The sequence below is a fragment of the Chiloscyllium punctatum genome, chromosome 31 (genome assembly GCF_047496795.1).
Source record: "Chiloscyllium punctatum isolate Juve2018m chromosome 31, sChiPun1.3, whole genome shotgun sequence".
NCBI classification, from domain to species: Eukaryota; Metazoa; Chordata; class Chondrichthyes; order Orectolobiformes; family Hemiscylliidae; genus Chiloscyllium; species Chiloscyllium punctatum.
Genome location: NC_092769.1, coordinates 2,056,159 through 2,066,733, shown reverse-complemented (window position 1 = coordinate 2,066,733; position 10,575 = coordinate 2,056,159).

The window sequence follows — 10,575 nt, the reverse complement described above, 5'->3', positions numbered from 1 at the left end:
GCTACCCCATCGACCACAATTTTTCCTGTCCCAAGCTGTCTCGACTAACTACTGATTAGATATCTAATGACATATCCTGCTACAAGTGTCTCAAGCAGGCCGACTCTATTATCAATTAATTATTCAAAGTCACGACTTGTCCCAGCCTGCCATGATGATAATTAGTAGGCGAGTCTGACGTTATTAATTGTATTATCTCAGCTTGCCATAGTAACCTTTCAGCCCAGTCTGACTCTGCTAATTGGTGTAGCAGCATTCCACTATTCTTATCCCATCCTGCCACTCTGGCCCCATCCTGCCACAGTGACCTTTTGACGCATGTAGCATTCTGCAGACCCCTTGTAACAGATCGCCAGTAGTTTCCATGTCTTTACCCTTTCCATGTTTTCATGCTCTGTATTTTCTGTACAGTGTTTGGATTTTTCATCAGACTTCTGTTTATCTTCACCCCACTTTCTAGTACCTGGTCCTTAACCATCTGTGCTCTAACTTCTCAAGTATTCGGGTAAATACTCCTTTACCACACCTTCAACCAGTGAATTCCAAATAAACAACACTCTCAGAGTGAAAACGTTCTTGCTATCTCTCTTCTGAACATCCTCTTACTTGCGGTTGATGGAGATCCCTGGTTGTTAACTCTTCCCATAAGAAGTTTATTCCTATCACACATATCTATCCCTTTAATGTGCACCTTAATCACTTCCTCACTCAGCCCTCTCCGATCTCAGAGAAGGCGCCTGAGCTGAGCTCGTCTATCTTCGCCATGGGGAAAGTGTCGTGCTGGAAAAGTATAACAAGTCAGGCAGTATCCGAGGAGCGGGAGAATCGACGTTTTCTGGCATTAGTCTTTCATCAGAAATGAGTATTGGAGGTGGGGACTGAGAGGTAAATGAGAGGGGGTTGCGGTTGGGTGTAAGGTCGCTGGAAAAGCGAATGGTGGATGGAGGCGGGGAGAAGGTTATCAGTCGGGGGGGGGAGAAGAATGGGTCCGGAGGGTGGTGCTGAGTTGGATGCTTCAGACTTTGATAATGTGGGGGGAGGGGAAATGTGGAAGCCGCTGAAATCTACATTTATCCCGTGTGGTTGCAGGATCCCAAGGCAGAATATGAAGCGTTCATCTTCGAGGCGTCAGGTGGGAATGGTTTGATGGTGTCTTATGCCAGAAACGTCGATTATCCTGCTCTGCAATTCACATGACAGGACAGACGTTAAAACCAAGGACTGAAAAAAAGGAGAAAAACGTATAGATTCAGAGTTAATGGAAGTCGACACAGTGCAGACAGAAACCATGTGGCCAGTTTAATCTGCACTGTGCCGTGGAAGAGATTCACACTCCCAATTTCGATACAATGGTTGTGACATCAATTCACATGTAGCAGCTTTTACTACAGAGATTATTGGAACATCAGGCTCTGGAAAAGGACACAGGGCAGCACTGAGGAAAAGAAACTTTATTCGAAAATACCTCTTTCTGTGGACTTCTACATCATTTATTTCACTTGCTCATTTAGCTCTATCTTGTCTCTTGTGTGCAGTTCTGCAATTCGCATGATAGCACGAATATGATAGCACTGCAAATGATGCAGCAGAGATTTACCAGAATATTGTCTGGTAGAAGAGTTTCAGTTATGAAGAGAAATTGTATAAACTGGAGGCGTTTTTCTTAGGGCAGAAGAAATTGAGAGGAAACATGATTGCGATGTACAAAATAATAAGGAATATGGATGGGGTAGACTGAAATAAACGTTTCTCTTTGATGGTGAGATCGATCACGGAGGGAGGGCTAGGGTGGCATAGATGTAAAAATATAAGAGGAAAGATTTGAGTGAATGTGCAGACAAATGTTTTGAAACAACCGTTGAATAAAATCTGGAACTCAGTGCATGCAAAGGTTGCAGAGGCAGAAATCCTCATAACATTCAGAAGTAGTCAGACGTGAATTTGTGATGCCAAGACATACAAGGCAATAGGCCAAGTCGTTTTAAAAAAAGAGTTCGGATAGTTAAGCGAATGTTAATTTCCAGTATGAACAAATAGGCTCCTTTTTGCATAGAATTCGTGGGTAGTACCACTGCCTGTCACTGCGTGAGGTCGGGTTCAATTTGCTTCCAGGACGTGCGCTTCCATATTGAGAGGGCTCAGTGAGTGAAACTGCACCATTCAGCGTCAGAAACCCGACTTCATTCAAGTATTGTGTGACTTACTGTGTGGAATTTGCACACTCCTGCTCTCTCTCCCGTGTGTTTCCTCTGGCTGCTCCGATTCCTTCCCACAGTGCAAAGGTGTGCAATTCAGGTACATGGCAAACAAAATCTGTATTGAGTGTAAGTTTTGTAAATAAGAGACAAAAGTCAGAATTGCAGCTCGGAGAACACAGAATGACCATTTCAGGTCAGCAGACCCTTCCTCGGAACTGCTTTGAATTCGCAATGTTAACTCTGCACTTGCGATCCACCTACAATAATAGAATTTTCACCAAAAGCTCAGCGAGTCAGGCAGCATCGGTGGAGAGAAATCTGAGCTAAATGAGCAAGTGAAATAAATGATGTAGAAGTCCACAGAAAGAGGTATTTTCGAATAAAGTTTCTTTTCCTCAGTGCTGCCCTGTGTCCTTTTCCAGAGCCTGATGTTCCAATAATCTCTGGTCTATGTGGTAAAAGCTGCTACATGTGAATTGATGTCACAACCATTGTATCGAAATCGATTGACTGATTTGAACACGGACTCGTGTTTCTTCTATGATGGCACAGAGGCGCAAGAAATGCTAAAGCTGGGAGTGCTCCTGGTCAAAGGCGGGGAGGAAGATCACATTTGTCTCCGTTTATTAGATTATTAAAATAGAGCAGCAGCATTAACCGCACTGCAGAGTAGCTCAGCTGAAGCGTGCTGCAGCCTTGAGCAAGAGGTCAATTAATTGAAAGCCTTCTCTGAAAATTTCCATAACAATGCGCTGTTTTGTTACTTTGACAGTAAGAGCTGTTTTTGATCACATCGTCTCCACATCAGCCTCTTGCTCCCAGTAAACACTCCAATCCAGCGTACATCACTTACATTCCGACACAGCCACATATTATGTTCTCATTCCCTCTGTGATAATTAAAATTGACAATTTCACTCTCTGAGATGCAGCAATGTAACATGAAGTTGGCAGTGTATTAACAAAGAAGAACAAAGAACAAAGAGAAAATTCACAGCCCAGGAACAGACACTTTGGACGTCGAAGCTGAGCTGATCCAAATCCACTGTCTAAATCTATCACCCAATTGCTAAACATCTGTATCCTTCTGCACCCCACCTACTCATGCATCTGTCCAGGCGCACCAGAAATTAATCTACTGTGATTGCCTCCACTACCTCTGCTGGCAACACGATCCCGGCACCAACCACCCTCGGTGTAAAATACTTCCAACGGCTATCTCTCTTAAACTTTACAACTTTTACCTTGAATGTGTCACCTCTCATTATTAAATCCCTCACTTTGGGAAAAAAAGCTTATCCCTATCCACTCTAGGTATTCCCTTCATGATTTTGTAGACGTCAATCAGATCACCGTCTATCTCGTTTTTTCTAATGAAAACAAACATAACCTACCCAACCTCTCTTCAGAGCTAGCATTTCCATACCAGGCAAAATCCTCATAAACCTTCTCTGTACCCTCTCCTAAATGTCCACATCGTTTTGGTAATTTGGCAACCAGAACTGTACACAGCACTCTAAATGCAGTTGAACCAAAATCTTGTACAATTTTAGCATGACCTGCCAGCTCTTATACTGAATGCCCAGTCCAGTGAAAGCAAACATGCCATCTACCTTCTTGTTCCTTCGATCCACCTGTGCAGCCACCTTCGGGGTACAAAGGACCTGAACTCACAGATCTCTGTACTCATCAACATTACCCAAGGCACTTCCGTTTACAGTATTCGTGGCACTAGAATTGGACTTCCCTACATGCATCACCTCACATTTGCCTGGATTCAAATCCACTTGGCTCTTCTCCGCTCAACTCTTCTGTATATCTATATTCTCCTTCATTCTTTGAAGTCCCCTATGCTTTCTGCTCCTCCACCAATCGTCGTGTCATCTGCAAATGTAATGGCGATATTTGGGCTCGCAACCCTTGGAGACTGGAGCATTGCAGCTGCTTGTAATTAGATTCGATGAATAAAATATGGAATATAAACCCGCTCAGAGGAAGGATGACAAAACGTTTTAATTTGCTGAAAACTCATTCATTCATGTCCCTTCAAAAGGGACATCTGCCGCCCTTAACGAGACCTGCCAACATATAACTCCTCACCCACAATAGAACGGTTCATCCAAAATTTCCCTCTGGCTCAGTTCAGGGAAAGTTAATTATGAACAACAAATGCTGTTTAGGCTATGATGGCCACACTCCGGGGGAAATAAGGAAGGATATTTAGATGCATGGATGACGGGGAAAATTGGGAGTCGTCTCAGCGTGGACTCAAATTCAACTGATTATCCAAACTAAATAGACAAAATGATACCCACGCACCATGAGGTCAGGTCCATGGGGGCGGGGTCTGTAGGAAGGGATTCAATTACCAGCTGACATGTAAACTCACTTGCTCAGTCACAATGTGGACAGGTTGTTCACCACTCCCATATGTGAGAAGGAGTCAGTCAGGAGACCAACCTGCAGAGTTTCCATCATGTTTACAAATGATAACAAGGGTCCGATTCTGCTGTTATTGCAGGTGTCCATCCCATGTAGCAAGTAACCATGTTTGGATGCCTGTTTCCAGTGAAGTACCAATGTTTCCTGATGTAGATCAATAATTCAAACTTAGTTGGAGGAGTCATGTTTAGAAGTTTAGTGACGATGCAACAGTTCGTCATGTCGTGAACTGTGATGAATAATATATCGTGGACCGCAGGGTTGTATCAATCAGGCGGAAGGGAAAAACGGCGAATGGAACTCTTTGCCCATCAAGACCGCTTCATCACTCAATGAATCTACCACTGATTCCTCTCCAAGTCATGCTGGTATGTGCCTTGGAGGGTAATTTGTAAATGGTGACGTTTCAGTGCATCTTCAACCTTGTCGTTATGTCGGTACAGTTTTTGAGCTTTGACGGTTGTGTCAACAAAACCTGGATGACTTACTTCAGGGAATCTTCTAGGAGGTGCTCTCTGCTGAAATTGCGCCTTAGCAGTTCAGGGAATAAATATTCCGGTGTTGAACAATGTACACTTATGTGACTGTATTGTCGTGGAGTGTGTCCAGTTCCTTCAATGGTATTGAAGCGAAACCGACCTAGGCAAATGGAGAGGGCTCTGTGAAACATCTAATTTGTGAGTTGCAGACGATGTAGCCTTCACGGTGACAAGAGTTGATTTAATAATCAAACAAAGTCGACAAACAACATTATTTTGTAGTCAACTTCTTTATATGGGCGGTCAGGTTCCATTTCTCCTAAATACTGGCTCCCAGAACGATTACACGGAGGAATTCAGCTGCAATAAAGCAATTGAATGTCAATGGAATATGATAAGATTCACATTGGTCGGAGTAATCATTGCTGTATTTGGTCCTTCTATACATCAATCCAATTCCAATCACTTTCTGATTTCAAGTTCCAATTCCATCTGCGCCTGAAATTTCAACCCTCGTCGAAATTTCTACACCTGTCTTAATAATATGTAAGGACGCTGCAGGGGACAGCAGAGATTTACAAGGATGTTGCCAACTCTGTATAAAATGGAGCTTCGTGAACTGATTGGTCAGGCTGGGATTATTCTCCTCGAAACAAAGGAGGTGGAGGAGAGAATTATAAACGTTCAATATTCGTGGAATCTTGACTGGGGAGAAACGGGCAGGTGGTTTTCCCCATGCTGTGAGGAGAGCACCAGAGGACATAATCTCAGAATTAGATATTGCCCATTTAATTCAGAAATGAGGAGTAATTTCTTTGCTCAGGGACCAAAATATCTGTGGCATTTTTCAGCAATCGCTGTTAAGACTGTGTTGTTGGGCTTTTTCAAACTGTGCCAGATAGTTAATCAGAAAGATGATAAAACTTTGTCGAGGTAAGTGAGCAGAAAGTAATTAAAGATTATCAGATCAACCATGATTTCTTTGAATGGTGGGGCAGACTCCATGGGCTGAATGGCCAACTTCCACTTGCTTAACATTTGGTCTAACGCCTTATTTTATTCATAAATTCAGAATTGTGAGGGAATGGGATGAAGTGATAGAAAAGGTTTAATAAACAGATCAGACAGATCAGGGTCAAGGCTCATAAACTCAGGAGGAAGAAATGTGCTATGAGCTGGGGGCAACAAATGACATTGGGCCCAACACACGTGACTGTGTACTGAAGCTGTGATTGCTGAAGGAAGTTGGTCGATCTTAGACAGTTGGCAAGTCAGTGATCACGCTGGATGATGAATTATTGTAAGATTCACACACAGCAGAAATTTGTGCAAGAATGAAAAGTTCATCTCATTGGAGAGGTTTTCTGCGGTTCCAATGCCGAGTGACTGTTTGAATTACTGATCAGATCATTGTGTGAAGTGTTAGGTTAAAATACTCATGAACAATCCCAATAGATAAACTTGCGCTCCGGTCTCTTGTTATCTGTTTCTCTTTCTTTCGACGAAAATTCATAGAAAGACAAGATGGAATGTGGGGCAGAAAGAAAAATGCGTTCAATCTCATTACACCAATTTAATCGAAAATTGAATGGAATGACTGCTCTCACTCATCATTTCGACTTTAATGTGGTGTCGATTATTCCTGAATCTCCTGTGCAGTGAACGGCAAGAACAAGATGTCTACCAGAGGTGCAAATAAAAACTGCTGGACCGGTTTGTGAAGTGAGCAAGCAGAGTGTGATTCGAACCCGTGAATGGGGAGCACAGCGATATAACAACCCACCACCATAAACGCTCAGTCTCCTCAGCACGATTTGTAGAGGTGTGACTTGTAACCTCATCAGGTTACATGTGGTGAAAGTCATGGAAATTTCCAGAGTGGAATCGAATCCACACCATGGTCTTTCTGCTTTCACCAAAATTATAATAACAACAAATATCAATAAATACCCATGTTCGCAGAATGAATACCTGTCATTGATACATTCTGAGTTAGAACTATGTCAGAGTGAAACATAGAACAAGAATTTGCCGTCATCTTCACGCCTACGTTTGACTCGTAATTTCTTCAGTCACGTTCTCTCTCACGTGAAGAAGCAGCCATGGAGAGGGAAATAGAGGCGATATTGTGGCTCAATTGCCTTTCTCATATGGCTGAACCTGAATTGGATTAAATCGCAAGAAACGCTCTTTTGTTCATTTTATTTTACTTTTGCTGCAACCTCACAATGTTCATTGTAATAATCGGAAGTGAATTAGACTTCTCTCATTGGAATGATATATGATGTATTCAAATTGCTCCGACTTTATTTCAGCTTAAGGAAAATACTGCATAGAAAAACAGCGGGTTAAAGTGCAAAAGAAAACCCAGCAGTTTTATTGCTCGTTGCTTTGGCAGATTTCACCCAGTATTAAATGGACCAAACATCATGGTGTTTGACCTCACATCCTTAACGTATTTGATTAAAGCTGGAAGGAGATCTCCAAGCAACTGATCACTTCCTTTTCATTATGTAATATTTTCCCTTCACAATAAGGAAATCCACTCAGTTCCATTTACAATGGTTTAGGTGGAATATTATGCCAAATCTTTCAAAATCCAGAGTTTTTGGAACCGAATCTTATTCAGCTGCACGCGTTCACGAAATGTCTTTATATTTAAAGTCAACCAACTTAGGCATTTCTTTCCCAGCAACTTCTGACCAACTACATCTCACCCCAACACCTTTATCTAGCCACGCGCTGTCTCTCTCCTTGTGAAATTTATTCCTTGTGTGTCACCAAATGTGCCTTTCCAAATATTTTGAAAAACAGATTATCAGAGTGACAGCGATTCTGCTCTCATAATTTTTTTGTCCTTCAAAGGTTTTATCAAAGGCTTTGAATGCCTGACGTCGAGATGTTTACTTACTTGACAGAGGGAATTTTCCAGCTATCTACTCTGTCCAAATATTTCATAACTTGAAAAGCCCCATTAAGTCTTCCTTAGAACAGGGATAACTGTTGTAAATTTTCCAAGGCAACAAGTGAATAAAATGTCATCCTCAGTACACCTCGTCAGCATCGTCTCTCATGATGTTACACCCCATTATTTACCGTCATTACCCTCTCCGATAGAATCACAGAATCCTACAGTGCAGAAAGGGCATTTAAGTCAATCGAGCAAGTGTCGACACCCTGAAGAGCATCTCACCCAGACCTAGTTCTCCTCCCTATTCCCGTGTATTTCACCTGAAGAAGGGGCAGCCGCCTCCCGTACGATTTCAAATAAACCTGTTGGACTATAACCTGGCGTTCTGTGACTTTTGACCTTGTCCCCGCGTAACCCATGGTTAATTTACTCTTAACATGCTTCATTCAATCCGTGGACACGAGAGGGAAATTTAATTTTGCCAATCATACTAACCCTCCGAACGAACAGCAGTGCGAATCACAGAGTCAATGTTCCATCATAGTGAGGAAATGGTGGATCATTTTTATTAGCTTTATACCCTGGTAACTCAGCCTCATCAATGCAAATCAACCCAAATTCAATGTATCGAAACACTACCCTCTACTCTACAATTTCATTCGTGCTGCGGGAAGTGTTTCTGCACTTATATTTGAATGCTTTTATCCTGTTTATTCCTCACCTTCGTGCTTCCGGTAAACACTTCAATCCGGAACATGTCTGTCAAATGGTTTTCATTCCATCACAGTCACAAGATGCAGCTTGCAAAAGTCACATGTTTGCAGTTCACTGACACTCTGCCTCCCTGAGAGCTGTAGCCCTTCCCCACCATGAATCAGGCAGCAGTGTCCTTCCTGTGACATGCCCCATCGAGAATAGAAGGACAGGTATCGATACCCGCACTTGGAAATGGAGTGACAGTTTTAAAATATTTCCACTGTCCCCAGCGGAGAACTGAGCCCTGTGACAGGCGGGGACACAAAGCATTATACTACCAAGGACAACAGTGTCAAAGAAGGCCCTTCAGCTAATTGTGGCCACACTAGTCAAAAACCACTGCTTAATGAACTGAATCCCATTTCACTATGTTTATCCCACTGCCTTATATGTTTTGGCATCACACATTCACATCTGAATATTTATTCAGGTCATTAGGGTTTCTGCCTTACTGAACAATACAGACAACGTATTCCAAATTCCAACCCACCCTCCCCCCACTCCCTCCGCGCTGGCTGATAAAGCTTTTCCGCACATCTTCTCAAACTACTCAGCCTTTCTCCTTAAATCTCTGGCCCCTGCTGATTGATCCCTCCATCAATGGGAAACTCGTTCAGTCAATCCTGTCCATAACCTAACTCAGTCATGTTTTGTCTACATCTCCTTTGCACTGCGACAAACACTCCACTCTGTCCTGTCTTTCTTCTTTAATGAAACTCCTCAGCCCAAACAATATCCCGGTAAATATCTCCTGCAATTTTCTCAGTGTGATCACATCCCTGCTATAATGTGACTTGCAAAATTGCACAACAACACTCTTGCGTGAGCCTTATGAGCAGTTGTTTTAAAATTTCTGTATTTTTATGAGGGCGATTCTGGCGAAGTAGAATTTATTACCCATTCCTAATTGCCCAGAGGGCAGTTGAGACTCGACCAAATTGCTATGAGTCTGAAGTCACATGCAGCCCAGACCAAGTAAGGATAGTAAATTCCATTCCGAAATGACATCAGTGAAACAGATTTTTTTTCAACAATTGTCAATGGATGTATAGTAGTCATTAGATTCTTCATTGCAGATATTTATTGAATCCAAATTTGACGATTATGGTACGGTGGGATTCAAGCTCGAGTACAGAGACTACTTCCTTCGGTCTCTGGATTATCAGTCCTATGAAATTATCACAAGACCAACGCAGAAAGCCACAAAGCTGATGTTTTCCGATAAAATGTGTTTTCACCAAAACTGCCCTGGGTATTTTCCATGAGCCTGACGCTCCAATTGTCTCTGGCCTAAGTCAGTAAAAGCTGCTACATGGGGATTGATTTCACAACCGCGGGATCCAAATGGACCGATTTGTTTGAAGGTCCCGATGGTGGGATTGAGGCAAGTTCACCCAACAACAGTGACCGCAGCAGCAGCACAGACAGAACAGTATGAATGTGAAAGAGAGTGATAGATTGGGCATTGCCTCAGAGAAATGGGGGGAGGGACGGAAAGAAGGTTTAATGATTGTGGGAAGGAGATAAATCTGCGACAACGGCTGTGTTTGAATCCAGATATATGAAACGCAGAGATGTGGGAGAGCGGAATTTGAAGGTAAAACAATTAATTTCTTAGCATTTATCACAAAAAAAGACAACGGAGGGAACACTTAGTGTCGTGATTTGGATTCAAATCGAGGTTGCTGTGGTCACAATGTAAAATACCGACAACCACGATCACAGTAACCACAGAACAGGATGCTTGCTAGCAGCAATAAGTATATTAGCAGAGGAAATGTTCGGAAGAA